Genomic DNA, 2,500 nt, shown 5'->3' on the forward strand with positions numbered 1-2,500 from the left:
TGGGGTGTATAACCGAGTATAACCGAGTATAACCTGACTCGTATGTCTCTCGCGGCGAGACATCGTTGTTGGCTATATTGGCCCGTGAATAATTTGCGTCTTGGGCGTAATAAGAAAGACGTATTTTTTATAAAGATGTGAAGGAAGAGAACTTTATACGCGTGTTGAGCCTTTGACGAAATTTTTATATATTTTTTTTTGTCTGTGTATTTGAATTTCGCAGAATCATATGTCAAATTCAGTATATACACTCGTGAATACATTTATATACGTACATTTCATAGTAACTCACACACACATACACATACATAGATATATACAGTATATATATATATATATATATATATATATATATATATATATATATATATATATATATATATATATATATATATATATATATATATATATATATATATAACTCGTGAATACATTTATATACGTACATTTCATAGTAACTCACACACACATACACATACATAGATATATACAGTATATATATATAATATATATATATATATATGTAAATATGTGTATATATATATATATATATATGTGTATATATATGCATATATATATATATATATATATATATAAAGAGAGAGGTATATATATAAAATAGTTAAATAGATAGATAGATAAATCGGTCAATAGATAGTTAAATTTTGAAAGTTCACATATAATTTTATATAATTGAATTTTTATATATATTAATAGCTTAACGTTTCACTTACCACTTAACCTCATTGAAAATTAATTGATTTCTGAACTTCTTGGAAAGATTGGTATAATATTTGCCACCTTTTCCTTTGTAATATGAGTTTTAGTTTAATCTCTTAATTTTTTTTTTTATATTTATTTTTTCTGTGAGATTTTTTTTCCAGTGCCGAAAATGCGTTTTCATTATAGGCCACGGCGGGGGCTCATAAACTATCATTTTTGCTTGTGAATAATAATAAATAATAATAATAATAATAAATAATAATAATAACAACAATAATAATCATCATTATTATTACTGTTATTATTATTATTACTATTATTATTATCATTTTATTATTATTATTATTATTATTATTATTATTATTATTATATTATTATTAATATTGTTTTATTATTATTATCATTATCATTTTATTATTATTATTATTATTATTATGATTATTATTATTATTATTATTATTATTATTATTATTATTATTATAATAACTATAATAATAATGGAAGAAAAAGTTGAGAGAGAAAAATACAAAAGTACCAAGACTTACTAATTGAATTTGAGAAGGCTATGGAATATGCAAGTAGAAGTTGTACCAATAATTCTCGAACCATACTCAAGTCCTTGACAAGAATTCTTGAGAAGATAGGAGCCGATATAGCTTCAGGACTTTTGCAGAAGAGCGTGCTACTTGAAACAGCACATATGTTGAGGAAAGTGATGGATACCTAAATAATAATAATGGTGATGATAATAATAATAATGATAATAATAATAATGATGATGATGATGATGATAATGATGAAATAATAATAATAATAATAATAATAATAATAATAATAATAATAATGATAATAATAATGGTATAGTGAGGAAAGTGCAATATTCCTAAGGAAGCTGGATGCAACCTGGAACCCCACACTATTAACCACCACTCTATGTAGGCTGTGATTGATAATAATAATAATAATAATAATAATAATAATAATAATAATAATAATAATAATAATGATAATAATTTTAATAATAATAATAATAATAATAATAATAATAATAATAATAATAATAATAATAACAACAACAACAACAACAACAATAATAATAGTTTTTCAGAACTAACATTTTCATGCCACACTTCTATGCATTAAGGAGAATTTATTGTCTGCCAATAAACCCTTGTATTGATTATGAAAACCTGCATCTCATTGCATTTATCAAACCTATTGTTATTAATTTTTATCATTATCATTGTTACTATCATCATCATTCTTGTTTGAGAGAGAGAGAGAGAGAGAGAGAGAGAGAGAGAGAGAGAGAGAGAGAGAGAGAGAGAGAGAGAGAGAATATTTCTCTACATTAAATATTACATGTACTTTTAGTAATGCTACGTTTATTGTTTTCCAGAGCGTCCTCCGAGAGCTGTCGAGTATAATGTGGGCGGCCACGAACGGGCGTGCCTCGATCCGCGAAGTGACCGTCTCGCTCCCCAGAACCTGGAAAATCAACTCCTTGACCTGCTCCCTCTTGATACCCCTCCTGGGCTCGACCTCACCCTCAGACGCCCACATTATGGTCACCTCACCCCACCCGGCCTTCGGCTCGCGCCCCTGGACCCAGCAGAGCCAGGGCTGCGGGCGTCAGGGGGACTTCATCCAGGTGGGCGGGGACCTGCTCTGGACGTCATCCAACGACTCGTACACCCACGCCGCCCGTCTCCTCCTCATCGAATGGGCCAAGTTCCGCTGGGGCGTCTTCGACGAAAGGGGTCATATCAACGACCCC

General features: G+C 29.5%; 1 pseudogene; it reads left to right on the forward strand.

Moving 5' to 3' along the window:
• Nucleotides 1-2,500, forward strand: part of LOC137622683 (uncharacterized) — a 406,262-nt pseudogene that overhangs the window by 342,848 nt on the left and 60,914 nt on the right.

This window comes from Palaemon carinicauda, chromosome 29 (genome assembly GCF_036898095.1).
Source record: "Palaemon carinicauda isolate YSFRI2023 chromosome 29, ASM3689809v2, whole genome shotgun sequence".
Lineage (NCBI taxonomy): Eukaryota > Metazoa > Arthropoda > Malacostraca > Decapoda > Palaemonidae > Palaemon > Palaemon carinicauda.